The sequence below is a fragment of the Myodes glareolus genome, chromosome 9, assembly GCF_982192425.1.
Source record: "Myodes glareolus chromosome 9, mMyoGla1.1, whole genome shotgun sequence".
In the NCBI taxonomy this organism is placed as follows: Eukaryota; Metazoa; Chordata; class Mammalia; order Rodentia; family Cricetidae; genus Myodes; species Myodes glareolus.
This window is the reverse complement of record NC_142034.1, coordinates 66,115,076-66,140,806: the sequence shown is the minus strand read 5'-3', so window position 1 is coordinate 66,140,806 and position 25,731 is coordinate 66,115,076. Positions and strand designations below refer to the sequence as shown.

The 25,731-nt window shown below is 41.5% G+C and overlaps 1 long non-coding RNA gene across 1 annotated transcript in view; it reads left to right on the top strand.

Moving 5' to 3' along the window:
• LOC148120953 (uncharacterized) overlaps window positions 1-25,731 on the top strand; it is a 42,153-nt gene that overhangs the window by 2,872 nt on the left and 13,550 nt on the right. The window lies entirely within an intron of this gene.

Here is a 25,731-nt window from a genome sequence, read left to right as displayed (position 1 = left end):
TATTGTCTGTGCTACTGGGGTTATACTTAGGAAGTGGTCTCCTGTGCTCATGCATTGCAGGCTGCTTCCTACTTTCTCTTCTATCAGGTTCAGTGTGGTCAGATTTATATTGAGGTATTTAATACATTTAGACTTGAGTTTTGTGCATGGTGGTAGATATGGATCTATTTTCATTCTTCTACAGGCTGACATCCAGTTATGCCAGCACCATTTGTTAAAGATGCTTTCTTTCTTCAGTTGTATGATTTTAGCTTCTTTGTCAAAAATCAGGTGTTCATAGATGTGTGGATTGATATCTGGGTCTTCAATGTGATTCCATTGGTCAACGTCTCTGTTTATGCCAATGCCAAGCTGTTTTCATTACTGCAGCTCTGTATAAGAGTTTGATGTCAGGGTATGGTAATGCCTCTGGAAGTTCCTTTCTTGTATGGGATTGTTTTGGCTATCCCGGGTTTTTTGTTTTTTCCATATTAAGTTGATTATTGTTCTCTCAAGGTCTGTGAAGAATTTTGTTGAGATTTTGATGGAGATTGCATTGAATCTATAGATTGCCTTTGGTAGGACTGCCATTTTTACTATGTTGATCCTACAAATTCAAGAGCATGGGAGAGCTTTCCATTTTCTGGTATCTTCTTCAATTTCTTTCTTCAAAGACTTAAAGTTCTTGTCAAATAGGTTTTTTACTTCCTTGGTTAGTATTACCTCAAGATACTTTATGCTATTTGTGGCTACTGTGAAAGGTGAAGTTTCTCTGATTTTCCTCTCAGCTTCTTTATCCTTTGTGTATGGGAGGTTTTTTTTTTTTTTCTTTTTTGAGTTGATCTTGTAACCTGCCACATCACTGAAGGTATTTATCAGCTGTAGAAGTTCTCTGGTAGAATTTTTGGGGTCACTTAAGTACACTATAATATCATCTGCAAATAATGAAAGTTTGACTTCTTCCTTTCGAATTCAAATCCCCTTGATCTCTTTATGCTGTCTTATTGTTATTGCTAGATCTTTAAGCAATACGTTGATGAGATATGGAAAGAGTGGACAGCCTTGTCTTGTTTCTGATTTTAGATGGAATTGCTTTGATTTTCTCTCCATTTAATTTTTTTTATTCAAAGTTCATTAAATTATAAACGTTTCCATTACTGCCCCTCCTCCCAACACCCTTCCACTCCCCCACTCCCTCTCCTCCTTCCTCTCCATCCCAAAGAGCAGTCAGGCTTTTCTGCCCTGTGGGAAGTTCAAGTTCCTCCCCCCTCCCTCCAGGTCCAGGAAGGTGAGTATCCAAACAGACTGGATCCCCAAAATCCAGTATATGCAGAGGAAACAAGTCCCAGTGTCATTGTCAATGGCTTTTCAGAAAGACTCCGGGCCAGTCACATTCCGAGAATCCGGCCACATTCAGTGAATCTGGTTGGATCACGTGCTCGTTCAGTCCCAGTCCAACTGGCCTTGGTGAACTCTCATTAGATCAGTCCCCTTTTTTCAGTGGGTGATGGCACCCCTCGTGGGCTGATTTCATTTTTCATTTTTTTCCTCCTTCTGCTCCTCATTTGGACCTTGGGGGACTCAGTCCGGTGTTCCAATGTGGGTCTCCATCTGTATCGCCATCCATCGTCAGATGAAGGTTCCCTCTGGTCTTGCCTTCTTTGCTCACGTTCTCATTCCTTCTGCTTCTCGTTTGGACCTAGGTAGTTAAGTCCAGTGTTCCAATGTGGGTCTCTGTCTCTATCTCCATCCATCGCCAGATGAGGGTTCTATGGTGAAATGCAAAATATTCATCAGTATGGTTGTGGGCCAAGGTCGGTTCAGGCACCCTCTCCTCTGTCCAGAGAACAATCTGGGAATCTCTCCTTGGACCTGGGATCCCCTTTATAATCAAATCTCTTGTAAACCCTAAAATGACTCCCTTAGTTGAGATATATACTTCCCTGATCCCATATCCATCCTTCCTCCCTCCCCCCCATACCAGTCCCCCGATCTTTCCCCATTCCTTCCCTACTCCTTTCTCTCTAACCCTCTCCCCTTCCAACAACCCCCCCAACCCCCCATGCACCCGAGGTTACCTGACACTCTCGTCTATTTCCATTCTCCAGGCGGATAACTACATGATTTTCTTCAGGTTCACTTTCTTATTTAGCTTCTCTAGAATCACGAATAATAGGCTCAAAGACCTTTAATTATGGCTAGAATCCACTTATGAGTGAATACATACCATATTCCTCTCTTTGGGTCTGGCTTACCTCACTCAGTAAAGCGTTTTCTATGTCCATCCATTTGCATGCAAAATTCAAGATGTCATTGTTTTTTACCACTGAGTAAAACTCTAATGTATATATGTTCCACACCTTTTTTAACCATTCTTCTATTGAGGGGCACCTAGGTTATTTCCAGGTTCTGGCTATTACAAATAGTGCTGCTATGAACATAGTTGAACAAATGCTTTTGTGGTATGATAGGGCATCTCTTGGGTACATTTCCAAGAGTGAAATTGTTGGGTCTTGAGGGAGGTTGACTCCCAGTTTCCTGAGAAACCACCACACTGATTTCCACAGTAGCTGCACAAGTTTGCATTCCCACCAACAATGGATGAGAGTTCCCCTCTCTCCACATCCTCTCCAGCATAGATTATCATTGGTGTTTTTGACTTTAGCTAATCTGACTGGTGTAAAATGGTATCTCATAGTTGTTTTGATTTGCATTTTCCTGATCGCTAAGGATGTTGAGCATGACCTTAAGTGTCTTTTGGCCATTCGAAGTTCTTCTGTTGAGAATTCTCTGTCCAGATCAGCACCCCATTTTTCAATTGGGTTAATTAGAGTTTTAGTGTCTAGTTTCTTGAGTTCTTTGTATATTTTGGAGATCAGGCCTTTATCTGATGAGGGGTTGGTGAAGATCTTCTCCCAGTCAGAAGGTAGCCTTTTTGTCTTAATGACAGTGTCCTTTGCTTTACAGAAGCTTCTCAGTTTCAGGAGGTCCCATTTATTCATTGATTCTCTTATTGTCTGTGCTACTGGGTTTCTACTTAGGAAGTGGCCTCCTGTGCCTATATCTTGTAGACTATTTCTCACTTTCTCTTCTATCTGTTTCAAAGTGGTCCGATTAATGTTGAGGTCTTTAACCCATTTGGACTTGATTTTTGTGCATGGTGATAGATATAGATCTACTTTCATTCTTCTACAGGTTGACATCCAGTTATGCCAGCACCATTTGTTAAAGATGCTTTCCTTCTTCCATTGCATACCTTTAGCCCCCTTGTCGAAAATCAAGTGTTCATAGGTTTGTGGGTTAATATCTGGGTCTTCTATTCGATTCCATAGGTCGACTTCTCTGTTCTTATGCCAGTACCAAGCTGTTTTCAATACTGTAGCTGTGTAATAGATTTTGAAGTCAGGGATGGTTATACCTCCAGAAGTTCCTTTATTATATAAGATTGTTTTGGCTATCCTGGGTTTTTTGTTTTTCCATATAAACTTGATTATTGTTCTCTCAAGGTCTGTGAAGAAGTTTGATGGGATTTTGATGGGGATTGCATTGGATCTATAGATTGCTTTTGGTAGAATTGCCATTTTTACTATGTTGATCCTCCCAATCCAAGAGCAAGGGAGATCTTTCCATTTTCTGGTATCCTCCTCTATTTCTTTCTTCAAAGACTTAAAGTTCTTGTCAAATAGATCTTTCACTTCCTTGGTCAGAGTTATCCCAAGATATCTTATGCTATTTGTGGCTATTGTGAAAGGTGAAGTTTCTCTGATTTCCCTCCCTGCTTCTTTATCCTTTGTGTATAGGAGGGCCACTGATTTTTTGGAGTTGATCTTGTATCCTGCCACATTACTAAAGGTGTTTATCAGCTGTAGGAGTTCTTTGGTAGAGTTTTTGGGGTCGCTCATGTATACTATCATATCATCTGCAAATAATGAGAGTTTAACTTCTTCTTTTCCAATTTGAATCCCCTTGATCCCCTTATGTTGCCGTATTGCTATTGCTAGAACTTCTAGCACTATATTGAAGAGGTATGGGGAGAGTGGACAGCCTTGTCTTGTTCCTGATTTCAATGGAATGGCTTTGAGTTTCTCTCCGTTCAGTTTGATGTTAGCTGTTGGCTTGCTGTAAATAGCTTTTATTATATTTAGGTATGATCCTTGTATTCCCAATCTCTTCAACACCTTTATCATAAAGGGATGTTGGATTTTGTCAAATGCTTTTTCAGCATCTAATGAAATGATCATATGGTTTTTTCTTTCAGTTTATTTATATGATGGATTACATTGATAGATTTGCCTATGTTGAACCAACCCTGAATCTCTGGAATGAAGCCTACTTGATCATAATGGATAATTTTTCTAATGTGTTCTTGGAATCGGTTTGCCAGGATTTTGTTGAGGATTTTTGCATCAATGTTCATGAGTGAGATTGGCCTGTAATTCTCTTTCTTGGTTGTGTCCTTATGTGGTTTTGGTATCAGGGTAACTGTAGCTTCATAAAAAGAGTTTGGCTATGACTCTTCTGTTTCTATATTGTGAAATACCTTAAGGAGTATAGGCATCAGCTCTTCTTGGAAGTTCTGGTAGAATTCTGCATTGAAACCATCTGGCCCTGGGCTTTTTTTGGTCGGGAGGTTTTTGATAACAGCTTCTAATTCTTTGCGACTAACAGGTCTATTTAGATTGTTCACCTGGTCTTGATTTAACTTTGGTAAACGGTATTTATCTAAAAACCAATGCATTTCTTGTACATTTTCCAACTTTGTGGCATATAAACTTTCGTAGTAAGATCTAATGATTCTCTGAATTTCCTCTGTGTCTGTTGTTATGTCCCCCTTTTCATTTCTGATCTTATTAATTTGAGTGTTCTCTCTCTGCCTTTTGATTAGTTTGGCTAGGGGTTTGTCAATCTTGTTGATTTTCTCCAAGAACCAACTTTTTGTTTCGTTGATTTTTTGGATTGTTTTCTGTGTTTCTATTTTGTTGATTTCAGCCCTCAGTTTGATTATTTCCAGTCTTCTACTCCTCCTGGGAGAGTCTGCTTCTCTTTTTTCCAGAGTTTTCAGGTGTGCTGTTAAGACTCCAATATGTGCTTTCTCCGTTTTCTTTAAATGGGCACTTAGTGCTATGAACTTTCCTCTTAGCACTGCTTTCATTGTGTCCCATAGGTTTGAGTATGTTGTGTCTTTATTTTCATTAAATTCAAGGAAGACTTTAATTTCTTTCTTTATTTCTTCCTTGACCCAGGGGTGATTTAACAGTTGACTGTTCAACTTCCATGCGTTTGTAGGCTTTCTGGTGTTCAAATTGTTATTGAATTCTAACTTTATACCGTGGTCATCCGACAAGACACAGGTGGTTACTAAAATTTTTTTGTATCTGTGGAAGTTTGCTTTGTTACCGAGTATATGATCAATTTTTGAGAAGGTTCCATGAGCTGCAGACAAGAAGGTATATTCTTTCCTATATGGGTGGAATGTTCTATAGATATCTGTTAAGTCCATTTGATTCATTACCTCTATTCATTCTCTTATTTCTCTGTTAGGTTTCTGTCTGATTGACTTGTCCTTCGGTGAGAGAGGTGTGTTGAAGTCTCCTACTATTAGTGTGTGTGGTTTGATGACTGCCTTGAGTTCTAAAAGTTTTTATTTTACATAAGTGGGTGCTTTTATATTAGGGGCATAGATATTCAGGATTGAGACTTCCTCCTGATGAATTGTTCCTGTTAAGAGTATGAAATGTCCATCTCCATCTCTTCTGATTGATTTTAGTTTGAAGTCAATTTTGTTAGATATTAGAATGGCCACACCAGCTTGTTTCTTAGGTCTGTTTGCTTGGAAAACCTTTTCCCAACCCTTTACTCTGAGTAGATGTCTATCTTTGTGTTTGAGGTGTGTTTCTTGTAAACAGCAGAATGTTGGATCCTGTTTTCGTATCCAATCTCTTAGTCTTTGCCTTTTTATAGGTGAGTTGAGTCCATTAATATTAAGTGATATTAATGACCAGTGGTTGTTGATTCCGGTTATTACTTTGTGTGTGTGTGTGTGTGTGTGTGTGTGTGTGTGTGTGTGTGTGTAGTAGAGTTTGTGTGTTTCTCTTCTTTGAGTTGTGGTTGTGAAGGGTCGCTAGATGTCTGGGTTATTGTAGGCAGTGATGGCAATGTTGGATTCCTTGGGTTGCGATTTTCCTTCTATTAATTTCTGTAAGGCTGGATTTGTGGCTACAAATTGTTTAAATTTATTTTTATCCTGGAATATTTTGTTTTCTCCATTGATAGTGAACGATAGCTTGGCTGGGTATGCAGTCTGGGCTTGCATCCATGGTCTCTTAGTTTCTGCAGTACCTCTATCCAGGATCTTCTGGCTTTCATGGTTTCCATAGAGAAGTCCGGTGTAAGCCTGATAGGTTTACCTTTATAAGTTACTTGACCTTTTTCCTTTGCAGCTCTTAATATTCTTTCTTTAATCTGTATGCTTTGTGTTTTGATTATTATATGGCGAGGGGATTTTTTTTTCTGATCCAGTCTATTTGGTGTTCTGTATGCTTCTTGCACCTTCATAGGAATATTGTTCTTTACATTGGGAAAGTTTTCTTCTATAATTTTGTTGAATATATTTTCTGGGCCTTTGATCTGCCGTTTTTCTCCTTCTTCAATCCCTAGTATTCTTAGATTTGGTTTTTTTTATTGTGTCCCACAATTCCTGAATGTTTGTGATGAGAATTTGTTGGATTTGCTGTTTTCTTTGGTCAGAGTGTTTAATTTCTCTATGGTGTCCTCAGAGTCTGAGATTCTTTCTTCTATCTCTTGTATTCTGTTGGTTATGCTTGTTTCTGAAGTCTCTGTTCGTTTACCTAGATTTTCCATAGCCAGCTGGCCCTCGGTTTGTGATTTCTTCATTGATTCTATTTCAGTTTTCAAATCTTGAACTGTTTCCATTACCGGTTTGATTGTTTTTTCTTGGTTTCCCAGAATTTCATTTACAGATTTACTCATTTCTTCAAACTTTTTGGTATATTTCTCTTCCATTTCTTTACTCATTTCCTCAATCTTTTTGTTATACTTATCTTCCATTTCTTTACGACAGATTTTCACCTCCTATTTAAGTTCCTCTATTATTTTCAAATAGATCCGCTTAGAGTCGATTTCTTCTATTTCTTCTGGAGTAGGGTGTTCAATTCTTCTCATTTCGTGCTCCCTGGATTCTGGAGATGTCATGTTGCCTTTCAGGTTGTTGGAGGAATTTTTGCATTGGCGTATGCCCATCTCCACCTCTCTGGATGAAACTCCTTTGCACTCTCTGGATAGAACTCCTCAGCACTCTCTGGATAGAGCTCCTCAGCACTGCAGCTGGAATAGCTGGCCTTCCCAGGGCCCAGGAGACAAGAGTGCAGTGGCAGTGGGGGCAGGGAGGGGTCTGGTGAATCACGGAAGACCCTGCCGCAGAAGCTGAGGGGGGAGGGGCTGTGCTCTCTTCCTGGACTGGCTGCCCAGGCTAGCACCCACTCACCTCTCTGGGTAGAACTCCTAGGCACTCTCTCCATTTAATTTTATGTCATCTGTTGGCTTACTCTATATTGCTTTTATTATATTTAGATATCATCATTGTATCCCTAATCTCTCCAATACCTTTATCATGAAGGGGTGTTGAATTTTGTCAAATGCTTTTTCAGCATCTAAGGAAAAAATGATCATATGTTTTTTCTTTCAGTTTATTTATATGATGGATTACAATATATGAAAATATGATAGATTTTCATATATTGAACCAGCCCTGTATTTCTGGGATGAAGCCTACTTGGCCATAATGGATGATTTTTTTGATGTGTTCTTGGATTCGGTTTACCAGTATTTTATTGCAAATTTTTGCATTGATGTTCATGAGTGAGATTGGTCTGTAATTCTCTTTCTTGGTTGTGTCTTTGTGTGGTTTTGGTATCATGGTAACTGTAGCTTCATAAAAAGAGTTTGGCAATGACCCTTCTGTTTCTATAATGTAGAACACATTGAGCAGTATAGGTATAAGCTCTTCTTGGAGTTCTGATAGAATTCTGCACTAAAACCATCCGTCTCTGGGCCTTTTTAGGTTGGGAAGTTTTTGATGACAGCTTCTAATTCCTCGTGACTTATAGGTCTATTTAAATTGCTCACCTGGTCTTGATTTAATTTTGGTATATGGTATCTATCTAAAAAATTGTCAAATTTTTTTACATTTTCCAGTTTTGTGGAGTACATGTTTTTGTAGTAAGACCTAATGATTCTCTGAATTTCCTCAGTATCTGTTGTTATGTCCCCTTTTTCATTTCTGATTTTGTTAATTTGGGTGTTCTCTCTCCACCTTTTGATTAGTCTGGATAGGGGTTTGTCAATCTTGTTTTCTCAAAGAACCAGCTCTTTGTTTCATTGATTCTTTGAATTGTTTTCTGTGCTTCTATTTTGTTGATTTCAGCCCTCAGTTTGATTATTTCCAGTCTTCTAGTCCTCCTGGGTGAGTCTGCCTCTTTTTTTTCTAGAGCTTTCAGATGTGCTTTTAAGTCTCTAATGTGAACTTTCTCCATTTTTTTTATGTGGGCACTTAGTGCTATGAACTTTCCTCTTAGCAAACTGCTTTCATAGTGTTCCATAGGTTTGGGTATGTTGTGTCTTCATTTTCGTTGAATTCAAGGAAGACTTTAATTTTTTTCTTTATTTCTTCCTTGACCCAGGGGTGGTTTAATAGTTGAATGTTAAGCTTCCATGATTTTGTAGGCTTTCTAGGGGTAGTATTGTTGCTAAATTCTAGCTTTACTCCATTGTGATCCGATAAGACACAGGTCGTTACTACAATTTTTTGTATCTGTAGATATTTGTTTTGTTACCGAGTATGTGATCAATTTTTGAGAAGGTTCCATGAGATGCTGAGAAGAAGGTATATTCTTTCCTGTTTGGGTGGAATGTTCTATAGATGTCTGTTAAGTCCATTTGATTCATTACATCTGTTAGTTCTCTTATTTCTCTGTTAAGTTTCTGTCTGATTGATCTGTCCATTGGCAAGAGAGGAGTGTTGAAATCTCCTACTATTAGTGTGTGGGGTTTGATGTGTGATTTGAGTTCTAGTAATGTTTCTTTTACATATGTGGGTATATTTATATTAGGGGCATAGATATTCAGGACTGAGACTTCATCTTGATGAATTTTTCCTGTTATGAGTATAAAGTGTCCTTCTCCATCTCTTCTGATTGATTTTAGTTTGAAATCAATTTGTTTTTTAAGTCCATTTGATTGGAAAAATTTCCCCAACCCTTTACTCTGAGGTAGTGTTTGTCTTTGAGGTTGAGGTGTGTTTCTTGTAAACAGCAGAATGCTGGATCCTGTTTTTGTATCCATTATCTTAACCTGTGCCTTTTTATAGGTGAACTGAGTTCATTGATATTAAGTCATATTAATAACCATTGGTTGTTAACTCTGGTTATTTTTGGTGGTAGTGTTTGTGTGTTTCCCTTCTTTGAGTTGTGTTGGTGTAGTATTATCAGATGTCTGTGTTATTGTGGGTGTTGTCAGCTTCCTTGGGTTGAGGTTTTCCTTATAGTACTTCTGTAAGGTTGAGTCTATGGATAAGTGTTGTTTAAATCTGTTTTTGTCATGGAATATCTTGCTTTCTCCATCGATGGTGAAAGAAAGCTTTGCTGGGTATAGTAGTCTGGGCTTATATCCATGGTCTCTTAGTGTCTGAAGCACATCTATCTATTCATGGTTTCCATTGAGAAGTCAGGTGTAATTTTGATAGGTTTACCTTTATATATTACTTGACATTTTTCCTTTTCAGCTCTTAATATTCTTTCTTTATTCTGTATGTTTTGTGTTTTGATTATTATATGGTGAGGGGACTTTTTTGTTTTTGATCCAGTCTGTTTGGTGTTCTGTAAGTTTCTTGTACCTTCATAGGGATATCCTTCTTTAGGTTAGGAAAGTTTTCTTCTATAAGTTTGTTGAATATATATTCTGGACCTTTGAGCTGGAGTTCTTCTCCTTCTTTTACCCCTATAATTTTTAGGTTTGGTCTTTTCGTGGTGTCCCAGATTTCCTGGATGTTTTGTGTTAAAAATTTGCTGGATTTGATGCTTTCCTTGATCAATGAGTCTATTTCCTCTATAGTATCTTTAGCATCTGAGATTCTTTCTTCTTTCTCTTGTATTCTTTTGATTATAGTTGGCTCTGTAGTTCCTGTTCGTTTACCGAGATTTCCCATATCCAGCTTTTCCTTAATTTGTGTTTTCTTTATTACCTCCATTTCAGTCTTAAAGTCTTGAATTGTTTGCTTTGCCTGTTTGATTGCTTTTTCTTGGTTTTCTTAGGTATCTTTGAGGGATTTATTAATTCCTTTTAACTTTTTGTTTATCTTCTCTTTCATTTCTTTTAGGGAGCTTTTTACTTCCTGTTTAAAGGTCTCCATCATTTTCATAAGGTTGCATTTAAAGTCGTTTTCTTCTCCTTCTTCTGGGTTAGGGTACTCAAGTCTTCCTGTTGCGTGTTTGCTAGATTCTGGTGTTACCATGTTGCTTTTCAGGAATTTGGAGGAATTCTTGCATTGGCGCCTACCCATCTCTTCTTTCAAATGAGGCCAGCAGAGCCTTGGCATCTTGGTCCCATCTTTGATGTGGCTCACTGAGTTCTTGGGAGTTTTTCTTGGTCTGCCCTCTCTTGTGTCCCCTCAACACTGGAGCAAGCTGTGTTTGAGGATTCTAAGGACCTCACAGGAAAAGGCGGGCTTGGGGGTAGGTTGGAGGAAAGCCCAGCAGCAGGGTCAGTCCCAGCTGGCTGGCAAGAAAAGCTATGGAGTTGTGAAGGGGCCTCTAGGTTCTGGTACACTGGTAAGGTCCTGGAGAGTGGGGCGTCCGGCTGTCTATGCTTGTGGGTGCTTACTCACCTCTCAGATCCCCTCAGCACTGACACAGGCTGTGTCTCAGTGTTCCAAGGACCTCACAGGTGAAAAGGCAGGTTTGGGGATAGGGTGGGATGGGGTAAAGAAAGTCAGCAGCAGGAACACACCCTACCTATGACCAGAAAAGCTTAGGGAATTGTTGGGGGGAGCCTGGAATCTGTCCCCCTGGGGAAGTTCCAAAGAGTGGGACTTCCGAGTGTCAGGTCGTGTGGCCACAGACACACTTTGGCCCCCTCAGCTTGGGAGCAGGGTCTCTTGCAGGGTTCCAAGGACTTTGCAGATGAAAAAGCAGGCTTGGGGCTAGGATGGGATGGGAGAAAGAAGACCCAGGGGCAGGAAAACTCCCCGCTGGCTCTCCAGTCCCCTCAGCCCTGAAGTAGGCTGTGATGGGGGTTCCAAGGACCTTGCAGACAAAAAGGCAGGCTTGGGGCCAGGGTGGGAGGGCTATCAGCGGGCACACACCCCACTGCAAGGCCAGAAAAGCTTAACATTGAACTTTTAAAAACTTGTATATTGGTCAGACAGTGGGGTTGCACATCTTTAATCCCAGCACTCAGGAGAAAGAGGCAGGTGAATCTCTGAGTTCGAGGTCAGTCTGGTCTACAGAGTGAGTTCCAGGACAGCCAGGATTACACAGAGAAATGCTGTCTTGAAACAATGACCACAACAAAATAACTTGAATTTTGTTTTCAATTGTTTTAGGCTCAAAGTTGAGGAAGCAGAAGTGGTGTGTGGGTTCTCCTAGTTTTCCACTTGGTTCCTGAGCATCAATTGCCCCTCTTTTTCATGACCAGAGAGCTAAATTTTGTTAATAGTGAAATTTCCTGATGCATTGTGGAGGCATTTGATGATCTGGCCACCGTTCTCAGCAATTTCTAAGCATGAACTCAGCTAATCCTTGCACAGTTGTTTCAATATGTGTACTGTCCTCATCCCCAAATGGCAAGAAAGAAAGCAGTCCGTAGAGGTGGGTTGAGCTGTTTTGCTAGTAAACATAGAACTGAGGGCTCAACCCAATCTATCATTAGGGAAAAGAATCAAGGGACCCACTCTATTAGTTGTAGAATGTAAAATCTTGGACGAGCATTTTTTGTTTATCTTTTGTTTACTGTATTGGATTTCTGTTGCAGTCATAACAAATCACAGTAGAACTGGTGGCTTGAAACAGCACAAAGCCACAGTTCTGGAGGAGTCTGAATTGAGTTTTCTTGAACTAAAGTTCAGGTGTCTGCAGAGCTGATTTCACTGTGGTGGATCACTCAGAGACCCATTTCCTGTCTGTGCGGTGGTCAGGGATCACCTGCATCTTCTACACACACCCTCCACTCTGAGTCTGGCTCACAGCCTCTTCCTCTGGTGCCCATTCATTCTCCTCTGAGGACCCTGGTATCTGGCCCATGTAATACAGGGCAGTGTTGCCATCTCAGGGTCCTTACCTGCTTCTGCAAAGTGTCTCCCACCATCTAAAGATGAAGCAAATTGTGTCTGGGTTAGATGTATACTTATTTATGGACTAGAACTCAGTTGATCATAAAACCTACCAATTAAAAATGTCTCAACCTTCTGTAAGGTATGCATCAGTGAGACTGCAGAGTGTGCTCTGCAGATGGTCCTGTACTGGGGACCTAACGAAGAGCTGTGGCCATCTTTGGGAGCAATTCAGTTGACACAGAGCATATGAGAGAATTGTGAGAGCAGTCATTTGACAGAGTTACAGAAGGAGCGTTTCTACAAGGAACTGTGGACAGGACACACGGTCTTCCGTGTGAGGTTTGGCAAAAGCAAAGAAGCTCCCTCCATTGCCTCCTGATGAACAGTGAAACACCATGGCGCACATCACAGACCATCAAGCCAAGAAGCACAGTTTGCTTTGGTGGCCTTAGGATCAAGGAAGGAGTTTCTCTGCCTACAATTTTCTCTGGTAGTTGCCACTCCTTCCTCTCTGCACTCAGAGCGACAACATGGTAATGGCAATCAGGAACCTCTTTGCCACTTGGGTGTGTTCCTACAATAAAGGGTTGGTGTTTTCCCAGCTCTGATCCCACCCTTCTAATCAATGATACATGAAGCACACAGTTGGGAAGCTCCCTTGCTGCCTGTAGCTATTGCCCCACACTAACAAACCCATGTCTGGCACCATGTGGGTGTTTGAAGGAAAATGGACCCCATAGGCTCAGAAGGAGTGGCACTATCAGGAGGTGAGGCCTTGTGGGAGTAGGTGTGGCCTTGCCAGAGAAAGTGTGTCACTGAGGATGGGCTTGAGGTCTCAGATGCTCAAACCATGCCCAGGGTAACATTTTCTTCAGTGTATCTGCTGCTCTGGATGTAGGACTCTCAGCCCCTCTCCGGCATCGTGTCTGCCTGCCTGGTACCATGTTTCCCACCATGACAATAACTGTGAAACTAAATCTGTGAAACTGTAAACCAGACCCAATGAAATGTTTTCCTTTATAAGTGTGACCATAGTGTCTCTTTACAACAATAGGAATCCTAACTACGATACAGCAGAATCCCCTACCCATTCTCTGTGGCTACCATGCCCGCCTCTGAGTATCCCCTGACCAGCAGCCTCGGGTCTGTGAAGACATGGGATGATCCTCTGTTCTTCGGGAGACAATACTGCACCTGCTCTGGCTTCTCCCCATCTCTGCTGTGCACATGCTCACAAGACACTGTAGTCCCTTTTGTGACTCTTCAGCTAACTAGCCTTCCTCTCCTCTCCTGACCCCAGAAGTCTGTCTGTCTGTCTCTGCATTTGCACCATCTGCCTGGAAGCTGGAAAACAGCCTCTTGTTTGTATCATGCTGAGCCCCAGTACTTTGTAAAGTCACCTCACAGAGCTCACAGACACCCAGTTCACAGGTAAGAACAGCGTAAACCTGGGCTTTCAGTCTTCTGTTGGCGCCTGTGTCCCTGATATCAGGTCTGCTGGTCATACTCTTGCTCAGTTCAGCATGTCACATTTGGGCGTCTCAGAACTGGGAGCACATATTTTCAGTTCTTAATTTGCCATCCTTCAACTGAAAGACGCGAAGAATATCTGAGGCTTCTGTTGGTCGGTTTTTCCATCTTATTAAGGCCTCCTGAAAGGTACATTGTCCAAAGCCTGTTATCACTTGATTACTGCAACAGCAGAACCTTGTGGACCACCCCACAGTGAGATCAGTCCATAATTGGGAGCAGTTGCTCACAAGAGAAGCAAGAGGGCCTCTCAAGTAGGAACAGTCATTCCATGGGAACTAGATTGTTCCTTTAAGACATAAAGACTTCCACTAGATGGCGCTGATGGATCCAATTAAACAGTATCAGCATTTTAGATTTAAAAGTTGCTGACTCTCTCTCTCTTCCCCTTCACCCTCCCTTCCTCCTTTGCTCCTTCCCTCTCTCCTTCCCTCCCTTCCACTCTCCCCCTTCCCCCTCTCTCTTACACGCACGTGCCTCCCCCACTCTTAAGTGAATTTTGACTTGGGATTACAACAGCATTTATGATGGCTTCTGTAGTGTCCCTAGACACATTTGTATCTTTGATCATGAAAATAAAATATCTACAAACTCTGGAAAGCTCTGAAGCCGCTCTGTTTCCATGGCTTGTTTATGCTGCACCCAAGGTCAGGTTTCTGGCCTTCCTCATGCTTGTTCTGTGCTCACACTGACTCTTCCCTTCTCCATTCCCCGAGAAAATACAACCTAACCAGTAAGCAGGCAGTGCTGCCCAGACCATAGTCATCACTGTTACTGTGTAGGGGTAGCAGTGGGTACTTCAGTACTGTTTGCTGCCTCCACAGTCATTAACGCCACACACAGCCTTTTATCACCCCAAACCCTGTGCTACACCATTATACAATGCTGCTTTCCTTTCTTTTGAGACAGGGTCTCTGTATGTAGCCCTGGATGTCCTAGAACTAGCTATAGACTAGGCTGGCCTGAACCTCATATGAACGACCACCTGTTATATACCCCTGACTAAAACCTCGTGTCTCTCTGGAGATTGTATTTGAAGCTATTCTATGCTAGTGTTCCGAGTTTCTCAATTACGAGTGTGCAGAGACTGTCAAACCAGGGCACTGTTGTGCCCAGAGTGTGAACCTCTCAAAGCCACCAAGAGATCAGATCTGATGCAAAAGCAAAGAGTCTTCTTAATTATGAGATAACTTGGTTTCTCTGTCTGTCCAACAAAGTGGGTTGAGTAGCAGGGACTTGGAGATGCAGTGGGGCAGGGCATATATTGGGGGTAGAGCAAGCAGGGCATCTGGGGGTCTGCTAGTTGCATAGTAACAGTCTCAGGGTTGGGACACTTCTGGGCTGGGAGAACCTGTCCTGAGCTGGTTGGTCAGCTGCAGCTGCTGAAAGGATGCCATGGGGGGTGGGCAGTTACTGCATCCCACCATTCTCAGTAAAGCACATCCAGAGCCCACCAGCTAACTTCTCGTTGGTTCTGTACCACAAGGAGGATGCCTGGCAGTTTCTTCCCAGTCATTAGGGCAAGGTCGGGCAAGGTCGGGGACTCAGCACATCCTGCTGAGTCAGGGGCATACATCTTGCTGGGTCTTTTCTGCAGCCTGTCATGGCTGCCAACGCAGGTGTGGAGGAGACTGGGTGAGAGTCTGGGCCCTTCAGTACCACAGATGGATGGTAGAAACACGACCTCATGTTCTCCTAATTCTGAATGCTAGAACAGTGTGAGGTTTGGTCCTGGGAGAAGGGCTAGTTTCCCTGAAGATCCTGCCCTCAGGATTTAGCTGAGCTTCTGCATCTTTATGTTGCCTGCCTGCTGCATATCTATTACATGGGCACTAATCTCTTTGTTTGTTTGTTTGTTTTTTGGGGTGGGAGGTTCAAGACAGGGTTTCTCCATGTAGCTTTTGCTGACCTGGAGTGTGATCTGTAGACCAGGCTTGCCTCAAATTCACAGAGATCCACCTGCTTCTGCCTTCCAAGTTCTGGGTTTAAAAGGTGTGTCCCACCACCTGGCCTAATCTCTGTTCTTACAAGGTGGCCTTCTTACAAGGCCACCTACTGTGTTAAATGAGGATCTATACTAATGACTTCTGGGAAGACTGTCTCCAAAAGCAGTTATGTTATCAGCCATGGCGGTGATTAAGTTTTCAAATTACTTTTCCTGGACTTTGAACCTCTAACACTTCCTCTTTATAGATAGATTTTTACACCTATATATCTGACAGAGGATTAACACTTATAATTTACAAAGATGTGGAGAAAGAGAGAGAGAGAGAGAGAGAGAGAGAGAGAGAGAGAGAGAGAGAGAGAGAGAAATGGGCTAATAAACTGAGAAGAAATGCAAATGGCATTCAATACCCTTAAGCAGTAGAAATTAGAATTTATGCTACTTTGGGCTATCTTGGTTAGGATGGCTGTTACCAAGGAAACAAATGCTGGAGTGCAGTCAAGGAAAGAAGAAACCTCATTTCTGATCATCAGGGTGGAACATTTGCTCTTCAAAGCTAGATGAGTGTTTCCTGAGTGTGTGTTTAAGAATTCTAATGTCCTCATGATGGATCATTTTTTTTAGTTGGAATTAGGTGACTTTTTTCTTTTCTGATATGTTGTGTCCGAGGCTTATTTTGTCAGATATTGAAATAGTGACAGACACCTGCTCGGTTCCTAGCTCCATTTGCCTGAAACATTTTTTTAGGGAAGGCTGGTTGTTCATTCTCAGTTGATCAGCCCCCAAATAATTACACAGAAAGTTGATTATTTAAATCACTGCTTGGCCAATCACTGAAGTGCATTGCTAGCTAGCTCTTACATCTTTGGTTAATCCATTTTTATTAATCTGTGTATAGCCGTGGGGCTGTGGCTTACCGGCAAGATTGCAGCAAATCTGTCTGCAGCGACGGCTACATGTTGTCTCCTGACTCAGCTGGTCTTTCTATATATCTTTTCCAGCCTGGCTATATTCTGTTAAGCCATTGGCCAAAAGTGGCTTCTTTATTCATTAACCAATAAAGGCAACACATAGACAAAAGGACTTCCCATACCATTTCTTCTTTTCTCTTTAAATAAAAAGAACATTTTAAATTTAACACAATATAATTACATCTAACAAAACACATATCAAGCAATAATTATAGTTACAATATTGATATCTACTTTATCTTTTATCATAACTCAGGAAAATTATAATTATGACTATCTATTCCTTTACTCCATCAAAGACTGCAGAAGGATATAATATTGCTTAAGTAAACAGGAAATGCATTATAAGCTGTGAGGCCCTGTCTTCCCTGTTCCTCAATGCCAAAGCACAGGATGCAAGAAATGTTTATGCTAACCAGCTAAGCTTCCTGCTAAGTTCCATGCTTGCTCTGCTGTAGCCTGGTATAATAGCATAGGGCTCTGTATCACTTTAAAATGGTAATTTCTCAACCTTCCTGGAAGAGCCCAGGCGCCAAGGTCCGTCTTACCTGTCTGACACTGCCTTGCACCCTCGACCACCTGCCTGCGGAGAAGCTCTCACAGGCGCCAGTTTCCCCAGCACCCTCTGGGTGGGAGGAGTTTTTCTTTACTGGGGCAAAAGAGTATATTAACCCCAGATTAAGCTGAATAAATTGAGCATTCTCTTCTTGAGGATGACTCGAAAACTCTGTCTGTGTGTGTGTGTCTGTGTTTCAACCCCTAGGACAATATAGAACTCGTGGGAGGTGGGTGGTGATGCTGACCCCGTGGCGTGGAGCGACCCCCACAGTAAGCAACTTCCAAAACTCTAGAACTGACAGAGACATCTTGCCGCCTGGACAGTCACCCAGTATTCTTCTGTAACATTGGGGCACCCATCTTCAGCCTATAGGCCCATAGTACTGGAAGACTTTTCCATGAAGCAGGAAATTTGAAGATCTTTTCTGCCTTGTATTGGCAAAGTTCATCAGTTGTTTTCTTCTGTGTCCTGCAGATTGTTTGGCAGACTCTTTCATGGAGCCGGAACCCCGAAGGACAGTCTCAGCTTTAGGCAGGTTCAGCAGTCATCTCTCTGTGGTTCCTGCATGTCCAGTTCATACAGTATAACATGAAGCAGTCCAGGCAAAAGCAGTTTCTTGCCCAAACAGCTAGCATACCTGTAAGGAGCCTCTTCAATGCCCATCATCCTCTGAAGTAGACTGGTATTGCCAGGAGTAGATATGTCTCAATGTAATGAAAAGTCCTAAGTTCTTAAAAAATTTTAAATGTCATATTCTGTTAATCTTTGAAAGATTTGAAGATTATCTATCTAACTAAAATATATCTCTATATATCCAGAAAACCTATCTAACATGACTACAAGCTTGATTATTATAGATGATTATCTATTAACCTGTATTTCTTAATTATACATTGCATTTTTAACTGAGCTGCACAAACACAATACCTTAATCAAGAGCAGAAATATACATATGACACAATTGACCTAAAATTTGTATCAATAAAATAAAATTCATACCAATGCAAAGTATTGAACTCTATAAAATACCCCCTTTAAATGTAAACAAATATCTGTAAACAATATTTGGAAAATTTGGGCATAGTTCTGTCCAAACTGCTTCCTGCTTTTTGTTGGGTAAAATATTTTTGAAGATGTTCACAGCAACCTGTCAGGGGATCTTAATTCATCAAACCATGCTATAAAGATGAATAATTTGTTTTGGTATAAATCTTGGTTTATTGATACAAATTTAAGGCCAACTTTGTTATATGAATATGTATTTCTTGTCTTGCTTAAGGTATTATGTTTCTATAATTCATTTAAAAATGTAATGTATAATTAAAAATATAGGTTAATAGATAGTCATCTATAATAGTTAAGATTGTGGTCATGTTAGTTAGGTTTTCTAGATAAACAGAGATATATTTCAGTTAGTTAGGTATTCTTCAAGTCTTTCAGAGACCTTCAGAATATGACATGTAAATGTTTTAAAAATTTATAACTTTTTATGACAATGAAACACATCTGCTCCGGGCAGCACCAAGCTACTTCAAAAGGATGATGGGCATTGAAGAGGTTCCTTATGAAGTTGGTTAGCTATTTGGGCAAGAACCTGCTCTTGCCTGAACTACTTCACTGGACATGCAAGACTGCACAGAGAAATGAGTACTAAACTTACTTAAAGGTGAGATGATCCTTTGGGGTTCGTGCTTCATAAAAGAGTCTGCAAGACATTCAAGAGGATACAAAAGAAAGTGACTAAACTGTCTTTAAAATTTCCTGCTTCATGGAAAAGTCTGCTGGAGACTCTGGGCCTGTAGGCTGAAGATGGATGCCCCAATGGCACAAAAAAACTTTGGTGACTGTCCAGGCAGTGAGTTGTCTCTGTCAGTTCTAGAGTTTTGGAAGTTGCTTATAATGTACTTCATATTTACTTAGGTAATATTATATCTTTCTGGAGTCTTTGATATACTTGAAAAATAGATAGATAGTTATAGTTTTACTTGTTTATGATAAAAATAAAGTAGATATAAATATTGTAACTGTAATTCTTGCTTGATAACTCTCTTGTTATATGTAATTTTACTATGATAAAGTTAAAGCCTTCCTTTTTGTTTAAACAGAAAAGGGAACATGATGTAGGAGGTCCCTCTGTCTTTGTATTGCTTTCATTGGTTAATAAAGAAACTGCTTTGGGCCTGTTGATAGGGCTGAACTTAGGTAGGTGGGGAAAATTAAAAGGAATTCTGGGAAAAAGAAAGCAGAATAAGAGAGACACCATGGATCCAATGGAGACAGACACTGGAAAATTTACCTAGTAAGCCACTGCCATGTGTTGATACACAGATTAACAGAAATGGGTTAAATTAAGATGTAAGTATTAGCCAATAAGAAACTATAACTAATAGGCCAAGCAGTGATTTAATTAATACATATTCTGCATGGTTATTTCAGGTGTAAGCTAGCCAGGCAGCCAGGAAAAACCAGCGACTAAACCACATTAGTCTGGAAGCAGCCACAGTTCTCATCTTTGTGGAAACTAAAGAAGATCCCTTTTCCAAAGCAATATATCCTTAGACTCAAATTTTGTAGTCAAGATACCTTTAAAATATATATGTTAGTATCTTAGCAGCCCATACAATGAAATGTCTGCCTTTACTTAGCTCCTTCACACTCAAAAAATTCAAAGAAAACACAATAATATACATAATCCAGACTCTCTGTGTATATTTCATCTTTACATGGCTTATTTTTCTTACTCAATTTATTTATACTTTTTATATTATATTTAATGTCTCTTTATTCTTCTTCTTTTCTCTTCCAAGCCTACATACATTTTTTTCCACTTCAAAAATGAATATTTTTATTAATTCTATGAACTTCCAATGATTGTATATGTCCTATAATTTTTTTAAAGTTTATTAAAATATAAAAGTTACCATTTTCGCCCCTCCTCCCAACACCCTCCCACTCCCCCTACTCCCTCTCCTCTTCCCTCTCCATCCCTAAGAGCAGTCAGGGTTTCCTGCCCTGTGGGTAATTCAAGTTCCTCCCCGCTCCCTCCAGGTCCAGGAAGGTGAGTATTCAATCAGACTGGATCCCCAAAAATCCAGAATATGCAGAGGAAACAAGTCCCAGAGTCATTGTCAATGGCTTTTTAGAAAGACTTCGGGCCAGCCACATTCAGAGAATCCAGACTCCACCAGAGAATCTGGTTGGATCAAGCGCTCCTTCAGTCCCAGTCAACTGGCCTTGGTGAACTCTCATTAGATCAGTCGCCTTGTATCAGTGGGTGATCGCTCCCCTTGCGGTTCTGATTTCCTTTTTCATGTTCTTCCTCTTTCTGCTCCTCCTTTGGACCTTGGGGGGCTCAGTCCGGTGCTCCAATGTGGGTCTCCGTCTGCATCGCCATCCATCGCCGGATGAAGGTTCCCTCTGATCTTGCCCTCCTTGCTCACGTTCTTCTTCCTTCTGCTTCTCGGTTGGACCTAGGGTGTTAAGTCCAGTGTTCCAACGTGGGTCCCCGTCTCTATCTCCATCTATTGTCAAATGAAGGATCTATGGTGATAAGCAAAATATTATATAGTTATCCTCCTGGATAATAGAACTAGGCAAGATTGCCAAGCAAAGTCGGGTGCATGGGGGGTGGGGAGGGTGGAAGTAAGGGAAGATGGTTAGCGAGAGGGGAGAGGGCAAGAACTGGGGATGGCTTGGGGGAATGGGAGAGGGGGAGGGAGGAAGGATGGTTATGGGAGCAGGGAAGTTTATATCGCAACTAAGAGAGCCATTCTAGGGTTTGCAAGAGACTTGATTCTTGAGGGGTTCCCAGTAAAAATTAAATAAAAAAATAAATAAATAAAAAGAAAAATAAAAAAAAGAAAAAGAAAACGCTTTACTGAGTCAGGTAAGCCAGACCCAAAAAGAGGAATAAGGTATGTATTCACTCATAAGTGGATTCTAGCCATAATTAAAGGTCTTTGAGCCTATTATTCGTGATCCTAGAGAAGCTAAATAAGAACGTGAACCTGAAGAAAATTCAGGTAGTTTTCCTCCTGGAGATTGGAAATAGACAAGAGTTCCAGGTAACCAAGGGTGCAAGGGGGGTTGGGAGGGTAGTTGGAAGGGGAGGAGGTTAGAGAGAAGGGAGCAGGGGAGGAATGGGAAATGCTGGGGAGACTGGGAGGGGGGGAGGGAGGAAGGATAGGTATGGGTTCAGGGAAGAATATATCTCAACTATGGAAGGCAGTTTAGGGTTTACTAGAGACTTGACTGTAAATGGGATCCCAGGTCCAAGGAGAGATCCCCAGATTGTTCTCTGGACAGAGGAGAGGGTGCCTGAACTGGCCTTGGCCCATACACTTTTTTTTTTAAAAAAAAACAAACCACATTGTGTCTCATTTAGAGGTCTTGATGTCTGATTCTGTCCTATTGTATATCTGAAATAAATTTTCTGCCCAGGAGCACTTCTTAAAATGCTAAACATATAGTTAATTAAGAGTAATGGTATTAAGAGGAATTACTGAAAGACATGCATTGATTTTGTATTTGATCATTTTGTATGTATTGATTCTGTATTGATCATTTTGTCGGTTTAGTATTATTTGATGTTTCCTTACTCCTCTCTTGCTTAACTTCACTTTCCAAACGTGAGGAAACTTTCAGATGTGACTTTACTAAAAATATTTTCTCTTTCTTTAGAATAATTTTTTCCCCTTTCTACCGCGATTCCCAGATTTGGTCTTTTCACAGTGTGTCATCCATTCTGAAAGCACCGCCTGTAATAGTGTCTGGCAGCCTCCACCCCAGGATGAAGGTATCTTCCCTCAACTGTGACAATGACGGCAGAACTTCTGAGAAAAAAAACCCAATTTATTGTACTTTCTCACCTTTTAAGGGTGAATTATACAGTATGTAAATTATATCAATAAAAATATTTAAAAAACTTTGTTAGACTGTGGCAGTAAAATGTACAATGATAGTGAAAAAGAAAAACCACTGCTTAAGCAGGTTTCCAAGACCTGGCCTGTCTGTGAAATGGGAGCCCATTTGCTACTGTAGAAGCAGCAAAGGCCACTTCTGCTATTTGTGTGTTTTAGGCACCAGCGTCCCAGAGCTGAGGCATCTTCAGGAATGGCCAAGGATTTCACAGGTTCAGGAACTTTTTCCACGTGTGCTCGTATGTCGTGCCAGCACAGCTTGGATGCAGAGACTGGCGTGGGGGTGTGTGTGCTAGGATTGAGACATGGAGGCTTCTTTTCAGATGGAAGAACAGCAACCTTTATTTGGCCCCAGATAAAGTCTTTTATACCTGTAAGCAGCTGTCTCCAGAGATACTGAGCAGCCAGATGTCAAGATTAGCGCATTGTGTACTGAGATCACTTCTAGGGAAAACCACCACCCAGAAAAAAACACAAACATCCTTGTCAATTACAGAGTACAAGGAAGTTCTGCTGTCAGTCAGCCAGATCACAACACTGGTATCCTGAACATTAGCGTAAACACAGGAACTTGACCTTTTCTTTGTATGTGTGGGGTTTAACTTGAAACCTTCATGCTGAAAGTTGGGGTAGTCAGCCAAGTTTCTACTAGATGCTTTTGAAATCACACAGAGGTGTGCACAGCCCCAAGCGCTGATGTTGTAACTGCACAGTCCTGACCGTTAATTCTTCTGGCCTCCCAGCCCAGTTTCGTAAACCTTGGATATGTGTCTAGAGATCATTTTGGGTTTTGTGATTTACAATACCTTTGAAGCTTGTGCTGCCTACAGAGGTCACTCGCATAGAGGCAGGGCAGTTGTAATGGCTGCCAGCAAACTCAGAGCCTTGAATTCTGCTGTTTGGATATTGTGATGGGGAAACACACAGAAAACCTACAGACTCACTCTCACCATTGGGATGACAACATGACTGTCAGACTTGAAACAGCCTAGTCTCTCTGGTAAGGCTTTATCTGTCAGTCTGGAATAGTCTAGAATGGCTTCACTAAGGTGGACCTGTCTTTGAGTACTCACATTTGGGATGGTGAACAGGAACTTACCAGGACCCTGTGAGCTTGCCTGTGGTCCTTTCCTTGATTTCACATTATAGTCTGTCTAGAATTGGCTTAAATAAAACCCAGTGTTTTTGTGAAGCTGTACTATTCCAGTCTTCTGGTCTACCAGAATTTGAGTGTGCAACTCTGCCATAGCAATGCACCACAGAGGGATGCCCAACAAGGTCTTTGTCTTTGTGATTCTAGCACTTCTTGCTTCTCTGAGGACTGTAGGTGACCATTGCTTCCTCTGGCTTCATATGGTTTGTCCCCTGCCTACCTCAGGTCCCTGCCTGTTGTTCTTGCTGTTTTGGATGGGGCCCACACAGATAGCCTCATTTTGATTTATTTCTCAGAAGACAGTGTTCTCAAATACAGTTATATTCTAATATATGAATGTTTAAGTACTTAATAATGAATTTGGAGAATGTACTCTGTCTCTGATAACCAATAAATCTTATTCTCTCTGCTTCTAGTCTGTTCACAAGTTAGAACATTGGTCCATGGGCTGGTGAATATGCTCTGTCTGTCCACAGCCATTAGGAACAGTCAAAGGTTTGAAAGCTCAAGACAGGGGACACCACTTTCAGTTCAGAATCTGCATCATTAGGATGGTTGAGATCCACTGAAAGGGAGGAAGGCTCTTACGTCAGGACTACAGACATTACTGGAGGCAGATGCTCCAGTGTTCATCGGGAGTAGGAGTGTGGCTGATGAGGAGTGCCTGCCCATCTCAGTGGACTTAGCTGAAACCAAGAACTTGAGTTGGTTATGAGTCATTTTGGAGCCTGGTAGCCATGCCAAACTCAGACTGAGTACTTCAAAGGTCTGCCTCTTCACTAACAGAAAAAGCAGTTCATTTATGGGGGCTCAAGTTTGATTGCAATGTTTTTCTTTTAAAGCTATGCTAAAATTTTCTGAACGCTACACTAGTTCATGATCAGAAAGCTGTGAGCTTCCAGAAGGATGATCTAGTGACCACGGACTGGGCCGTGAGCTGATGAGCAGGCTCATGTAAGAGGAACCCTAGATGTTGGTCTGCATCTTTGAAGAATGATTGGGTTAGGTGTAAGGTGTAGATGAAGGGTCTGTGGACCAGGCTTTGAAGGGAAACAGGTCTCTGATGTTCCTGGGGCTAAACTGAGGTATCATTTTGCTTGCAACTGCCTACACTGGTGCAGAAAAGAGAGCAAACTTCCCTCCAGCTCCTTATACAGATGGAGAGAGAGAGAGAGAGGGAGAGAGAGAGAGAGAGAGAGAGAGAGAGAGAGAGAGAGAGAGAGAGAGAATCTATGTGAGAAAGTGTGAGAGCATTTCTGTCATCCAGGCATTTAGGCTGAGGTGACTGTAACAATTTTCAATATGGGAATTTCCTGAAGTGGGCTAGCAGTCCAGGCTGTGGTGCTGAACTGTATGTATTGGATGACCCAGTGATCCCACTCAAGTGACAGCCTGTGGAAGATGACCAGATACCTGTGTCTTCTGATGATGTCACAGGGAGTGCGTGATACCTTATGGTTGTCTCTGTTGTTCCTGTCTCTTTGGGTCCTGCCTCTTTATCACTATTCTTGTCAGTGGTGCACAACACTTTGGAACTGCACATACAGTTGGAGCGGGTTTGTGTGACAGTGTAGGTCAGAAATTAGAGCATCATCTGAGATGTGATGTTTTCCCAGGAACACACCAGATGTTTTCCTGCGGAGCAGGGCGTCCCCGCCTCACACATGTCTTTTGTTACCTAAGGGGCCTCAGGATTTGCTTTTGTGTAACCTACAGTACTTGCTGATCAACCTCATGCCTTTTCAAAGTATTCAAATCTTGTTTGATTACTTAAATTTTTAAAATTGGTGAAAGTATCTCCTAGATAAAGTCAAGGATTCCCTTTCCACTCTCCCTTTCTTGAGACTTTGTCCCATGCAATCCAACCTGGTCTAAACCTTGCTGAGTATCTGAGAATAACCTTGAACTTGTGGTCCTCCTGTCTCTGCCTCCTGAGTGCTGGGATTGTGAGTGCGTGTCACCAGGCTCAGACTTTTGAAGTGCTGAGAATCAAACCGGGGACTTTGTGCTTGAGGCCATTGTCTTCCTGAGTGAACTCTTGCTATGGTGCTCAAAGGATATTTTGGACAGATGGGCCACCATCCCAGGCATCTGAAGGCCTTAAGAATATGATTGCCGTGGTCCTTGCTCGTGTCACTTGTTAGGTCAGGGTACTGACTGATGTCCTGCCACTGTCCTCATTGCCCTGCTATATTTGTATTCTGCCTCCATCCCTCTCTTTCTTGGACATGGTGGATAACACTCCTGACCCTCAAGGACAAAGCTCAGCTCTCCTTTCTCCTTGGTTTCCATGCTTTTGTAGATGTTACAGCCAAGGCTCTGCTGATCT